This window comes from Rattus rattus, chromosome 9 (genome assembly GCF_011064425.1).
Source record: "Rattus rattus isolate New Zealand chromosome 9, Rrattus_CSIRO_v1, whole genome shotgun sequence".
In the NCBI taxonomy this organism is placed as follows: Eukaryota; Metazoa; Chordata; class Mammalia; order Rodentia; family Muridae; genus Rattus; species Rattus rattus.
The window spans coordinates 71535047-71550094 of record NC_046162.1 but is presented as its reverse complement, the minus strand read 5'-3'; the positions used below and the strand labels follow the sequence as shown (position 1 = coordinate 71550094).

At 44.2% G+C, this 15048-nt stretch overlaps 1 protein-coding gene across 4 annotated transcripts in view; it reads left to right on the top strand.

The window, feature by feature from the left end:
* Helz (helicase with zinc finger) overlaps positions 1–15048 on the top strand; it is a 138227-nt gene that overhangs the window by 30161 nt on the left and 93018 nt on the right. The window lies entirely within an intron of this gene.

Genomic DNA, 15048 nt, shown 5'->3' with positions numbered 1-15048 from the left:
CCCAGAACCCACGTGGTGGCTCAAACTTCTGTAAGTCTAACCCTGGGGGATCTAGCACCCTTTTCTGACGACTGTGGCCACAGGGCACAAGCGTGGTTCATATATTTACATGTAGGCAAAACACTCAACACACATAAAACAAAATTGAAAAAGTCCAAGAAACAAAACCAAACAAAACCTGGCACATGCTTACCCCGGCGTTCTTACTCCATGGTAGCATGGCTGTCTTCCCAAGGTAGTGTTCGTGCGCATTCCTTTGCCTCCTGTGACACAGTCCGTAATTCCCAAACGCTGATCCTCCAGCAGGTTCCGGTTTGTCCTTCGTCTTGCTTATTGTTGCCGTTGGTTCATACCTGGTCTTGAGCAGTGGCAGCTCTCTGGGCTAATTTTGTGTACTGGCGGTGCTTTTAGAGACCCCGTCATGGTGTAGTATGACATGTTCTTGCCCTCTGCAATGTGTGCGAATGCTCCCCACACTCTCCGCACACTTTGCCTCTCTCTGTACAAGACTTGGTTCCATCTCGTTAATTTTCACTTCCCTGGGTTCTTGAGAAGTTGATTCAGACTTCTCATTTGGGGAATGTGTGTACAGAGGTCCCAGGAGATTATATGATTTGTGAAAAGTCTTGGAAGAGTAAATGTTGGTGAGGGGAAATTTTCGTTTTCCTGTTTTATTTAGTTTCTTCTTTTTTTGATATAAAGACAGCATTTCTCCATATAGCTCCGGCTCTCCTGGACTCAGTATGTAGAGCAGGCTTTGAGCAACTCGACATTTTAGAATTACACACATTTAAAACAGATGAATGCACTCGCCAGGTTTATTAGCACACACCGTTAATCCCCGCACTCAGGAGGCAAATGCAAGCGGAGCTCCGTGAGTTCCAGAATAGCCTGGTCTACATAGTGAGTTCCAGGACAGCCAGAGCTACATAGTGAGACCTCGTTCAAAAACAAACAGACAAGACAAAACCCAGATGAATTACCAGGATAGAAGCGTAGCCATTGCAAAGAGGAAGTTGTGACGTGTGGAGCATGCTCGGTGGTATCAGAGCAGTGGAGTACGGTTGGAGATTCCTTCTGACCCCTGATCCTCTAATCTCATTTCTAGAGTCCTATCCCAAGGAAATAATACCAATGGAAGGGAAGTTGTATGCATACTGTGTTCACTGTGATGCTGCGTGCTAAAGTGAGAGGTAGTTGGCGCTCAACAAGGAAGGGCTTCATTTATTATAGTCTCTGTGGTCTGTGTTCCATACTCCTTTTAGGTCACACTAAAGAACTAGGAAGTGGTTCTTTATTTTATTTTAATTTAATTAAACTTATTTTATTTTATTTTAGATAGGGTTTTTCTGTGCAACAGCCTTGGCTGTCCTGGAACCAGCTCTATAGAGCAGGCTGGCATCCAACTCAGAGAGCCACCTTCCTCTGCATCCCATGCGCTAGGATTAAAGACGCACACCACCACTGCCTGGTGGAAGTGGTCCTTTTGTATGTGCAAGTGTGTGAGCATCAGGCATGGGGACCAGAGGTTGACATTGGGTAGTCTCTACTTTTTCTCCATTTTTTTTTATTGGGGCCATGGTATTTCGCTGGACCTAGAGCTCCTTGCGTGACGAGACTGATGGCCAACAGGCTCCTGAGATTATCCTGTCTGTGCTTCCTCTGTTCCCCCAGCACTGGGGGTGCAGACGTCTACTGCTGAGCCCTGCATGCATGTTGGGGATCTGAACTCAGCTTCTCATGCTTGTGTGGCAAACACTTTACCCACTTTTACCCACTTTACCTAGAAAGAATTGTCTTCCTACCGACTGTTATACAAAAAGCATCTCTCCAGTGTTAATCATTTCAAGTAGACGTTAGACAGTGGTGGCTATCATTATTCATGCAGCTACAGAATTCTGATTTTTACATATACATTTTCCAATTCTCAGTGATGTTATTTTTATGTAATATAAATGGTGTGGCTAGACCAGCCAGTTGACTAACAAGCAAGAAGAAACTCTTGGTTCCTGGTAATCCGTTACACTGCATGGTTACACCGAGATGCTTCTAGGTCAGGCCTGGAGCTCTCATGAGTGCCTCAGACCAATCCTTCCTGTGTGATGCTCATTCTTCTATTGTGAGGTCAGTTTGCATTTTCTTTGGAACTTGTGTATGTATGGGTGTGTCACTTTAAAATAAACAGCTCATCAGCCAACCTACATGGATTCTGATACATTATGTTGTATTGACTGCCATTGCCAAGAAGCAGGTGATGGCGACCTTCAAACTTAATTCCTACTCTGGAAACATCACAGAGTATCACTAAATCAAAAAGCAGTTATCTATCTATCTATCTATCTATCTATCTATCTATCTATCTATCTATCTATCTATCTATCTATCTATCTTTTTGAGTTAGTCTCTGGCTGTCAAACTGCCCTGGTTCATGGCCTTTATTGTTGCTGATGTTAGCCCGTGTTCTCCTTTTAGAGTAGATTGATGGCCTCAGAATATACTAATTTGGCACACATGGTGTCAGGGCCTTTACGGTTGCCATGGATTTTCTTCTTTCTATTCATATGTTTTTATGAAATTCTATTTTGATCCCAAGGAGCTCCAGAATGATTTTCTGGTGCGGTGGGTAGATAGTCCGTCAGTAACTTGCATCTGGAGGAAGTGCAAATAATTCTTGAAATAATTCTTACTATACTTCTTTCTCTCATTCCATCATGTGGGATGTGGGGCCTGAGTGAGCCAACGTTCTCAGGCTCAGCTGCAAGTACCTTCACCCACTGAGCCATCTTGCTGGCCCTGTGTTTTGAAATGTTTTAAAGTAACTGTAGACCAGGAGACAATGACCTCTCAGTGTTTCAGTATGTCTCACTAAACGAGGCCATGCTGCACCAGCACAGTATTTTGTTCATCTAACAAAATAGACTGTTGCTATCTGAGACCCAGTCCATAGTCTGGGTTACTTGGTTGCTCTTAAGAAATCTTTATAGCTGACTTGTTTAATTGGAACTCAACAAGGAGTTATAAAGTTTTGAAGGTGGAATTCAACTTTAGGAAATAGCTGTCAGTTCCTCATAAAGAAGGGTCTGTGCTATGTCTCAGTTAAGAAATGAGATGTGTAGAGAAAGTGTAGAGACTTGAAACAAACTCAGGGTGCTGCTGGGTTCCTTCTGGCTTGAAGCCGGGTAAGTGAAGTAGTTAGATCCGTTTTCATTATGTGAATGTAAAATGGGATGGGAACACATAATGAGACGATTCCAATGCTTTTGAAAATTTCATTATACATGAAACAGAATTTTGTTAAATGTATGTGTTTATTTGTGTGTGTGTGTGTGTGTGTGTGTGTGTGTGTGTGTGTGTGTGTGTGTGTGTGTGTGTACACATGTACATGTGGGTGTATGGGTGCTCCTGTGTGTGGTATGGCCAGCCAGAGGACAACTTGGTAGGGCTCGGTCTTCTCCCACCACGTGAGTTTTAAGGGTGGAGCTCAGATCACCATGTTGGCATCAAGTACTTTTACCCGCTGAGTCACCTTTCTAGCCCCTTAGGACTTCGTGTAATAACAAATTGAATGATTTGTGATATTTGAGTTGAACCCTGATTTTTATAAACATCAGGTATACAGTTCTGAAATCCTAGCCATGAGTTTTTTCAAGCTAAAAAGCCACCATCGCAAGTTCATGTTAGTGATACCTGACCCATGAAGCAGTGATGGTGCAACCAGCACCTCCTGTTAGGTGGCTCGCCTAACAGTGGCAGGTTACTGAATGATCCTCTTCTCAGAAGAATTTAGATATAGGTACACAGTCCTGGAGTTAAAATGAGCTATATTCCCAGCCCTTAAAGCACTTAAAATACTAACTTTTTAATTAATGTTTATGTGTATGTGTCTGTGTGGGTCTATGAGTTGAGTGCAGGGGCCGTGCCAACCCCCTTGGAACTGGAGCTGCAGGGGGTGATGAGCTGCCTGACAGGGGTGGAGGGGTAGGGGGGGGGGGGTGGGGAGGTGGTGGGGTGGGGGTGGAGGGGTAGGGGTGGGGTGGGGTTGGAGGGGTAGGGATGGGGTGGGAGGGTGGCGGGTGGGGCTGGTCACCGAACTCAGATGCCTTGGACCAGCAGTGTGTGCTCATCACCCCTGAGCCGACTCTCCAGCCGTTAAATGTACTTCATTTACAGTGTTTTATTCATTCAGTGTTTTATTTGCATATATTAATTACACATAGGAATGGGTGTCATCATGGCATCTTCACATGTGTATCTGATATATTCTGATCGTATTAACCCCGGTACACTGTCTTCTCCCACGCAGCGGATCCTTTCCTTGTGACTGGCTAGGCCCCCTCCACGCCCCTGCCATTTCCTTTTTCCTTGCGGTTGACTCAGGGAGTTTAATTAGGGTGCACAGAATCACAGGCAGCTTACCAGAGCGGAGAAAAGTTAAATGCACTTTGGTGTACATTATTTGTACTTTGTACTGAGTTTATCAGACTGGGACAACATTGTAAGTCAGGGAGAATCTGTAGTTTCTACGGTAATTAAATGGCTTTGTTGGAAAAATATTTAGTCGATAGGATAATAGTGTTTAATCACAATATCTCAGGTCAGACCCTCTGAAATACATTGTTTTATTTAACCCTCTTGTCTTCTCAGTTTTATAGCCATGGAAACTGGCTGTGTGTGATGAGTCAGCTTGTTTAAGGCACAGCAGCAGTTGTGAGCAGAACTGTGGCTTTGATGTGAGACAGTGGTGGGAAGCCATGCTGCTGTCTAGATCCACATCTGTCATGTGTCTACTTCAGGGCTTTACATGCTGAACAACCAGGAAAAGAACACAGAAAGAAAAGAAAAGCACTTCTTTTATTCTAGAAATAAAAAGCTAGAGGCCCTAAACTATTTTCTCTTTTTGTTTTTATTTTGCTATCTTCAGTTATGTATATCTTGGTAAGTGTTCTATTGCTGCAAAGAGACATCGTGACCCAGGCTCCTCTTAGAAAAGAAAGCATTTAATCGAGGGCTTGCTTACAGTTTCAGAGGTTAGAGTTCATTATCGTCAAGGTGAGAAGCTCGGTGGCACACAGACAAAAATAGAACTGGAGAGGTAGCTGAGAGCTACAGCCTGATTCTCTGGCTCTGAGATTCTGTGCTAGGCATGGGTTTTTGAAACCTTGAAGCCCACCCCCAGAGGCATGCTTCCTCCAGTACTGACTAATCTTTCCAATAGTGCCACCCCCTGGTGACCAGGCATTCAAATCTGTGAGCCTATGGGAGCCATTCTTAATCAGATCACCACAATGTTTATGTGCGCATGTTAATTGAATGCTGATATTCTGCTAGATCCCCTGGGGCTTTAGTTATCTGCTCGCCTGACAGGGTGTTGAGAACCAAATTTGGGTCCTCTGCAGGAGCAGCAAGTGAAGAGCAATTATTCTTAACCACTGAGCCAGCTCCCTGAACTGAACCTTGCTGTTTGCCTACTCCTGCCTGCTGCTGAGCTTCTGGGATTTTCCTTTCTTCTTCCCCCACAGCAGGGTTACTGGCATGTGTGGCCATGCCTGGCTTTTCTCTGGGTGCTGGGGATTCAAACTCAGATCTTGCTTTTACATCAAGTGTCTTTACCACTGAGCTACTTCTCCAGCTGCCTTTTAAAAAAAGACATTTCCTAGGCCGAAAGCTTTATTTTTTTCTCCAATAGGAGTTTAGAATTTAAGTTTTTCTAGTTTGAAACAATTAAAGATTGGTAAGTTATAAGGAGAGGTCGCATGTATGCTTCGAATACTTTTCCATGATGGTTTTGACTTCTCTTACTCTAGTACTGTACCAAAACCAATAAATTAGTGTTAGTATGAGTGTGTATAGCATGTGCCTTTTGTCATGTGCTGATTCGTGTAGCCACCAACAACCCCAGCACAGTGTTCTGTTACCATAAGACCTTGTGTACTGTCCCACACTCAACGCTCACTGCCATTCCTGACCTCTGACCCATGCCAGCAACAAGCCACTCTCATCTGGCATGTGTCATTCTGCAGGTGTTGTGTAAGCAGAGTTGTAGCATGTTTTACCTGGAATGGTTTTCACTCACTCAGTGCCCTTGAGTTCTGTCCAGGCCGAGACTACCAGTGGTTCAGCTTTGATCTCTTAATAGGAATTGAAGGCTTTATGGAATTGGATTTTGTCTTTCAGTCTGATTTCCCCCAAATGTTTGTTAATATTTGTACATAAAGCTAATTTTAAAAGTTCTGTTCCATGTATTTGTACATGTGCATGTATAGTATGCTTGTGGAGAGCAGAGAATAGCTTGTGGGGTGTGGATTTTTCACCTTCCCTTCTGTGGGTCAGACTCAGGCTTGATGGCAGCTTCTTTGCCCACTGAGCCGTCTCACCAGCCTGATGTACAGGATTTGTATTTAGATTATAGAATGAGAAGATATGTGAAGGCTTAGTGTTTAGAGTCGAGGCTCGTATGTTGGTGCTTAGTGTAAGTTAACGTGGAGGAGATAAACTGCGAACCAGGGTGGCCTCTGTTGTAGGATTCTCATGTTCGTAGTGACTCTTCTCAGGGGACTTGTTAATTAAACAACTAGAGTTGTACATAAATCTTTAGTTTTATTGTTGGAGACAAGTTTTCGCCAAGTTGCCCAGGTTGGTATTGAACTTGCTACGGAGATGCAGTTACAGGTCTGAGCTATTTGTGCTTACTTATGAATGATACTGTAAAAGAAATGTCATGTCAGTGCTGACTGGGTACTCATAAGTGCTGATCTCATAGTGTGTGTGTGTGTGTGTGTGTGTGTGTGTGTGTGTGTGTGAGAGAGAGAGAGAGAGAGAGAGCGAGAGAGAGAGAGCGAGAGAGAGAGAGAGAGAGAGAGGGAGGGAGGGGAAGAGGGAGAGACAGAGAGACAGACAGACAGACAGACAGACAGACAGACAGACTAGAGGTTATACCCAAGGCCTGGTGCTTGTTGGGTTAGGTTTCTACCAGTGGGCTACAGCCTCAGACCTGAAATTGTATTTTTACATGGCAGAAATTTAAGGTAGAGTATACCTTACCTTGTGAAATCTCAGTAAGTGTTGTGCCACAGTGAAAGAGGAGTGAAGTTCCTGTTAGCACTTGAAACAGAACTTTCTCGTATAGGGCAGACACAGAAGAGTGTAACTTTAATTATTTCAAAGCTTATTTTAGTCGTGGTTTTTAAACTCTTTAACCTCCCTTTTAGCTCACCACCCACCAGAGGTAGTGGAAAAGAAAGGGTATGGGGGAAGTAGATCTGTTTAGAAAGGTTCTTTGGAGCAACTCCTGTCTGTGTTGTCTGGAAATGGGCAGTTCACTTCAGAGGTTAGCAGGCAGCGGCAGCTCGATCCACTCACAGACACTTCAAGGGTACACCCACAGTCCAGTTCAGTAGAGTCAGGTTAGTGACAACGATGGTGACATGACCTAGCAGAGACAGCCAGGCCTCAGCCTCAGCTGGAGTCAGCAGGAGGGACCAGGAAGAACATCAGGAGAAGTTCTCTGCTGCGTCTTTCTCAGGGAAGTGAAGATCAACGAAGACTCAAGACCTGCAAGCCTTGCACAGCCAGCTGTACTAGCAAGCCATGCTCTGTCTCCCTCACTCCATCAAGTCCTATTGTACTGTTCAAACATCACGTGCCCTCCACGTGCCTTGCCTCAGCACATGCATCCAATCTGGCGGAGTGCATGGGGTCCCGACAAATGGAGCTCAACTATGCAATGTGTGTCATTAGCAAAGGATCTTTCATCACATGTACTTCCTGTGTTCTAGCAGAACATCCTCTCTCCTGGGTCTGCTTCAGCAAAATGTTCCCTCCGAGTCTGCCTTAGTCTTTCACTTGTGTTCACATAAACGTTCCTTTATGTGTTTGACTCATCAAACACCATCTAACACAACTGACTCTCCAAAGAACCCCGAGTTTCCACTTCAGAGGAGAGGCAGCGTGTCTGCAGTCTTCTTTGGTGAGCTAGCTAGTAAGAACAGTCAAAGGTGAGCGAATTAACCACAGAACCAGTCCTGCACCTGAGCGAAGCCTTTTCTAGATTGAAAATTTCCCTTGTTAGCTTGCAGCAGAGATCTCAAGACACTGACTTCTGAACCGAGAAAGAGAAGGGCGTTTCAGGATAGAAAAAGCCCTTTTCAACTCAGCTTTTCTTCAGAGAGTGTTTTCATTTGGTTACTCAATACTGTCACAAGTTTGCTGTGGCCACATGGTGGGTGTGTCTCTGGAAGTTTAGGGTCTTTAGTGAAGAAAAGGCAGTTGAAGATACTTTAAGCCGTGGAGTCTTATCCTGCCCTGGGCACATACACAGGCTTGTTTGTTTGCTTGTTTGTTTTTGTTTTTTCAAGACAAGATTTCTCTGTGTAGCCCTGGCAGTCCTGGAACTTGCTCTGTAGACCAGGCTGTCTTAGAGCTCATGGAGATCTGCCTGCCTCTGCCTCCTGAGTGCTGTGATTAAAGGCATGGCCACCACAGCCCAGTTGTCACAGGCTGTTTTGCACATGTTGTGTTAACAGTGCCACGAGTAAAAGCTTTACTGAAGCATGTGCATGGCTTCAGAACCGTGTGCAGGGTTCGGAGAGTCAGGACTCAGGTTAGCATTTTTGTTAATTGTGTTATTAGCTAGTTTAGGTGTCAGGCTATTTCCTGCTCATACATAGTGGGGCAGTTGGGGTGCACTGAAGGGATTAGGGCCGGTGTGCAAGTCCCGCCATCTTATGTTTTCATGAAGGCAGCATCTGCAGGGCAGTGCTGCAGAGGCCATCCAGTGTCACAGAAACTGTCGCCAGCCGCTGTCCTCTCATGGGCAAGGTTGACAGGCGCAGGAGAACTGTGTGGTTACTTGGTGGGATACTCGCCACTGTGCTCTTAGTTTGCTGATGTCATAACTTTAGACATCGTAACAAATGACCCTTTCAACTCTGTCCAGTAACTTGATTTAGGCTTTCCATTCTCTTTGAGTCTGTTTGATTTCTTTTAATTTTTTAAAAAAAGTGTACGAGTTTTTTTTTTTTTTTCCTTTTTCATGTATGAATGTGTACTGTGTGCATGCCTAGTGCCCACAGAGGTCAGAAGAGGGCATTACATTCCCTGGAACTGGAGTTAGACATGGTTGTGAGCCACCATGTGGGTGATGGGAACTGAACCCTGGTTCTTTGGAAGAGCAAACAGTGATCTTACCCGATGATCAGTCTCTCTGTGAAACCCTTCATTTTTTTTTTAAACGGTCTCATTATATAGCTTAAACCAGGCTGGAACTCACTATATAGATGAGGCTGGACCTTAAACACGCAGAGACCTGCCTGCCTCTGCCTCCCAGATGTTGGGATTAAAGGCATTCGAATGCCAACCGAATTTGTGTTTTTTAATTAATTAACTTACTTTTATGTGTATGCGTGTACCTGTGTAAGTTTATGTACACCACGTGAGGCCCACTGAGGCCAGAGAAAGGTATTAGATCCCCTAAAACTGAAACTATACATGGTTGTGAGGTGCCGTCTGGGCTCTTGGAGCCATACCTGGGTCCTAAGTCCTCCAAACTGCTGGGCCACCTCGCCAGCACCTGGATCTGTTTCTATACACCGTCCTTTTCACAAATTTCTATGAATCATTGTGTGGCAAATGAATTTATTGTAAAAAAAATGGCTGATATTTAGGAAGAGATTCTATGTTATTTTTTTGAGACAGGGTTTTAATATGTAGCCCTGGCTGGCCTAGAACTTAGCGTGTAGACCAGGCTGACATTGAACTGTAGATATTTGATTGTATGGCATTGTGTGGAGGTAGAGAACATGTAGGAATTGGTTTTCCCCTTTGACAATGTGCTTCCAGGGCATAAAACAGTTGTCAGACTTGGTGACAAGTATGCTAACCTGCTAAGCCATCTTTGTAGTCCTGCGAAGAGAGCTCAAAACAAAATGCACTCATACATGCTTAAATAGTTTAGTATTTTTAAAAAAGATTAATTAATTAATTTATTTAATGTATGTGAGTACTTGGTCGCTGTCTTCAGACACACCGGAAGAGGGCATCGGATCTCATTACAGATGGTTGTGAGTCACCATGTGGTTGCTGGGAATTGAACTCAGGACCTTGGGAAGAACAGTCAGTGCTCTTGACTGCTGAGCCATCTCTCCAGCCTTGGGTACTGTTTTTGAGACATAGTAGGTCTTGGGGTTGGGGATTTAGCTCAGTGGTAGAGCGCTTGCCTAGGAAGCAAGGGCCTGGGTTCGGTCCCCAGCACCGAAAAAAAAAAAAAAAAAAAAAAAAAAAAAGAAACAAGAGACATAGTAGGTCTTGTCTTGTAGCATGGCTGGTACTTACTGTGTAGTCTAGATTGGCCTCAAGAGTTTTACAGTTTTGCCTCAGCTTCCTGAGTGCTCGAAGTACCTATGTGGGCCACTATGCTAGGCTTAGAACTAAAACGTTGATTGCTGTGTGTGCGGGATGCATGAGTGTGGGCATGTACTGTGGTGCGCTGTGGAAGTCAGAGGACCTGTGGAGTCTTTGTGGAGTTGTTTCTTTTCCTTATATCTTAATGTGTTCCAAGTCAAACTCTGGTTACTAAGCAGTTGTGTAGCAAGAGACTTTCCCATCTTGCCTTCCTTAGGATTTTTTAAAAAATTCGATTCAGTCCTTGTAGTAGTGACTCTAAAAGTGATTGTGTCCAGGTAGCAGATTACTTTATCAGTTTAGCTCTTCTGGTATTTTTATTTTTCTAAAGAATTTTTAGGTCAGTGCTTTCCTTGGACCAAGCTCCTTCACGAAAGACTGGAAATTAATATCCTGTTGCAGAAAAAGTTCAGCTGTTACTGTCTGTCAAGGTTAGGACAACTTTTCTCTTTGTCGGTAACTTGCAAGGTCTTGTGTCCTTGTGACTAGTTGAAAGCTGTCAGCCCTGACCTGAGTGTCGTTGACAGGGAGATGAGTTTTCCTTTAGAGTCGCCCAGTGTCCAGTGCAGAGCGTCGAGTGTATCCAGAAGTATTCAGATGTAACCCAGAGTTAGGACAGATGGGACAGGAGCTTGGGCTGGCGATCGGCGAGGTGAGCTGTGCAGTGCCCACCCCTCATGTTCAGCGGGGGTTCAGGGGGGAGAATAAATTCTCTCTGGGAAGAGAATTTATTGGCATGGAATTTTAACCCCCACCCCCAAAAACCATCAGAAACCCCCAGTTTTCTTTATCAGTGCTAAAGATTCTATTTTAATGTCATTTTTCTTCGCAGGTTCTGTGATTATAGCTGAGACAAGTTTTACTTATGCACCAGGCCACACCTAGGTTTCTTCTTCAGGAGAGCGAAGGTAGACTGAGTGGTTGGCATCGCCGCGGCTTGATGGTGTCACGACATGAGAGCAGGGCTCTGGACTGTTGGCTTTCCTCTTCGCTCTGGTCCTCGTTTCAGTCCCAGGAGACATAAACTAAATTGCATTTAAGATAAACAACTGAAGGAAAAACTGGTACAGCTGTTTGTGTGCGTGATAGAAGGAAGGAAGGAAACACGATTTTGATAAGTTCTGAGACACTCAAACGCTAGTGCAGTGGGAGAGTCCCAGGAAGGAGGAGTGGCAAGTCTGCAGGCTCTGAGCTCTAGAGGCGCTCAGTACAGTTGTGTGTTTACCATTAAACACACACACACTTGATGATCGCATGTGGATTCAGAGGACGGGGTAGGATGTGGTCCTGTCCTTCCGTGTGGGTTCTGGGGTTGAATGCAGAGGTCTCTTCTCCACAGCTGCTCACTCCTGTGCTTTCCTGTCTTTATGGTGCTGAACTTTCTCACTCCCCACAGGGACCTCCTTTCCCCTCAAACACGGTCCAGCTTTCTTTCTTTTTTTTTCTTTCTTTTTTTTTTTTTTTCAGAGCTGGGGACCGAACCTGGGCCTTAAGCGCCCAGGCAAGCGCTCTACCACTGAGCTAAATCCCCAACCCCACAGTCCAGCTTTAAAATCTCTTTATTAATGTTTTTATTTTGACTTATAGCCTCAGACTTGCTATGTAGCAGAAGATGACCTTGAACTTGTCATGTTCTTGCTTCCACCCCTCTACAGCCAGGAGGTGTGTGTGGAGTAGGGATTGATCAGGGAGGGCCTTGTACATTAGGCAAGCACTGGATCAACTGGGCTGTATCCGCAGATCAAATATTCAGGTGTTAACTATTTGCTTTCTGTTTTCTTTTAAAGTTACATTTAAGAATTATTTTGTGTGTGTTTGTGTACATATACGTGCTTGCTTGGACTTGAGCTTGTGTGCATGTACACCCCTGGCATAGCATTGGTCACATGTGAAGGTCAGGGGACAATTCTCTCTCTGTGTGTTTGTTCTCTCTCTCTCTCTCTCTCTCTCTCTCTCTCTCTCTCTCTCTCTCTCTCTCTCTTTATTTTTTTGGTTTTTTCAAACAGTTTTTCTTTTGTAATAGCTCTGGCTGTCCTGGAACTACTTCTGAAGACCAGGCTGGTCTCAAACTCACAGAGATCCTCCTGCCTCTGCCTCCCAAGTGCTGGGATTAAAGGCATGGGCTATCACCACCTGGCTCAGAGGACAGTTTGTAGGAGTTGGTTTTTTTCCTTTCATCATGTCAGACTGTGAGATCAAACTCATATCATCAGGCTTGATGAAAATCTCACCTCCAGGCCCTAAACTGGCTTTTTTATTTTTGCATTGGTGTTTCATGTATGTCCGTGTGAGGGTGTTGGATCCCTGAAATAGGAGTTACAGACTGGTGTGTGCTGCCACGTGGGCTGGGATTTGAACTCAGGACCTCTGGAAGAGCAGCCAGCGCTCTTGACTGCTGAGCCATCTCTCCAGCCCTAGTTTATTTATTTCTATTTATTTTTTTTTAACTATGTAGCTCTGGCTGGCTAGAGCTTGCTATGTAGACTAGGCTGGCCTTGAACTCGCAGAGCTCTATTTTTGTTAGCCTCAAGAGTATTGGAGTTAAAAGCCTACACCACCACACTTAACTACAGAGTTACTTTTAAAAAGTAAAAATAGAGGGCTGGAGAGATGGCTCAATGGTTAAGAGCATTGACTGCTCTTCAAGAGGTCCTGAGTTCAATTCCCAGCAACCACATGGTGGCTCACAACCATCTGTAATGGGATCTGATGCTCTCTTCTGCTGTGTCTGAAGACAGCTACAGTGTGCTCATATACATAAAATCAATAAATAAATCTTTTTTAAAAAAAAGTAAAAATAGAAATCTTTCTGGACAATTTAATAATATGATAAGTAGGAACACTAGCACAGGGGCTGGAGAGATATCCCAGTGGTTAAGAGCACTGACTGCTCTTCCAGAGGTGCTGAGTTCAATTCCCAGCAATCACATGGTGGCTCACAACCATCTGTCATGAAATCTGATGCCCTCTTCTGGTATGTCTGAAGACAGCCTCAGTGTACTCATATATAATAAATAAATAAATCTTTTTAAAAAAAGAACACTAGCATGGACAGTGTTGAATATTCTGGGATGGAAATGTCTGACATTAACTGTCATGGTTATAAGGCTCTATCTACTTTGTAGATAGCTAAGTATTAACAGCAGTCGGAGAGCATGAGCAGTGAGCGAGCACTGTTTAAATGACGAGATCATGCTAAACATTTGTGTAGGATTTCACTAGTGTTGTGTGATGAAATGTAACAGTACAGTGAGGGGGACAGTCAGCTCCACCGAAATCAACCGTCCTGCAGAGACCCTCCGACTACACAGTACAGTACGCTATGGACCTACTTACTTATAGAGGGACACTGCTTGGAAACGGCTTATAACCAAGTTCAATTTGAGAGTATTTTTTTGAAGCGAATTATTTTCTTGCAAAGGAATCCACTTCCTTGTGACACTTGTAATTGTATTAAATTTATGAAGTCTTGCAAATAGACTAGGTAGTACATTCTGTGACCATTGATATTTGGATCTAGTTAATCTTTTTTTTTTTTTTTTGTTCTTTTTTTTCCGGAGCTGGGGACCGAACCCAGGGCCTTGCGCTTCCTAGGCAAGCGCTCTACCACTGAGCTAAATCCCCAACCCCGGATCTAGTTAATCTTAACAGCCCTTCTTTTCTTTCTTCTTCTTTTTTTTTTAAAGCGTTCTTACTATGTAGACCAGGCTGGCCTCAGAGGTTTACCTGTCTGCCCCTTCCTTGCCTGCTGGGATTGTGGTGTGCACCCCCATGCCTGCCTGCCTGACGGCTAACTTAGGGCTTTTTTTTTTTTTATCTTTAAAGATTTATATGCTTTACTTTGTATGTGTATGAGTGTTTCGTCTTCATGTGTGTCTGTGCACCATGTGCGTACCTGGTAATGGAGAAGTCAGGAGAGGGTGTTGGATCCCCTGGAGCTGGAGTTACAGATGGTTACTAGCCCTCTTGGGGGTGCTGGGAAGAGAACTCAGGTCTCTTGCAAGAACAACAAGCTCTTAATCACTGAGCTCCCTCTCCAGCCCCTAGAGGCTAATTTTTAACTATGTAGAAACATCCAATATTGAGATTTTTCCCTCCTTCCCTTCTTTGTCTCCTTCTGCCTCTCCCAGCCTCCTTCCCTCAGACTCACTATGTTGGTGAATCTAAGCCTGGGCTTTTGGTCCTCCTGCCTCAGGAGTGGAGGTAGCGCCACTGTCGTGTGCAGTGCGGGGTACTGAGCTCTATGTGTGCTCGCCAAGCCCTCTATTGATTGTGCCACAGCCAGCCTGGGATTCACAGTTTCTCTTAACATTTTAGCAGTGCAAGATCTAGTCAACTAATAAGTCTGCAGTTTTAAAAGCCCTCATTTAGTTTAATATATTAAACAATATTTTTTGGAAAAGAATTTAATTTAATGTGCATTTGTGTGTGTATGAAGCCACACATGTGGAGGCCATATATAAACTTCTGGAAGTTGGTTCTCTCCTTCTACTAAGGAGTCCACTAAGTCCTACTAAGGTCATTGAAATTACATAGCAAGTACTTTTACCTGAAATGGTCTTAATATTTTCTTTGCTGGGACCAGGTGGCTTCAGTTGTCCTCTTCCTCAGCCTCTTGCTTAACTGGAACTGTAGAAGTGCACTGTCATC